The sequence below is a fragment of the Leptonychotes weddellii genome, chromosome X (assembly GCF_054177405.1).
Source record: "Leptonychotes weddellii isolate Sample4059 chromosome X, ASM5417740v2, whole genome shotgun sequence".
NCBI classification, from domain to species: domain Eukaryota; kingdom Metazoa; phylum Chordata; class Mammalia; order Carnivora; family Phocidae; genus Leptonychotes; species Leptonychotes weddellii.
Window position 1 is genome coordinate 37,712,834 of NC_138385.1, and position 413 is coordinate 37,713,246.

Genomic DNA, 413 nt, shown 5'->3' on the forward strand with positions numbered 1-413 from the left:
CCTCAAAAATTTAAAAATAGAGCTACCCTATGACCCAGCAATTGCACTCCTGGGTATTTACCCCAAAGACACAGATGTAGTGAAAAGAAGGGCCATATGCACCCCAATGTTCATAGCAGCAATGTCTGCAATAGCCAAACTGTGGAAAGAGCCGAGATGCCCTTCAACAGATGAATGGATAAAGAAGATGTGGTCCATATATACGATGGAATATTACTCAGCCATCAGAAAGGATGAATACCCAACTTTTACATCAACATGGATGGGACTGGAGGAGATTATGCTAAGTGAAATAAGTCAAGCAGAGAAAGTCAATTATCATATGGTTTCACTTATTTGTGAAGCATAAGGAATAGCATGGAGGACATTAGGAAAATGAAGGGAAAAATGAAGGGGGGAAATCGGAGGGAGAG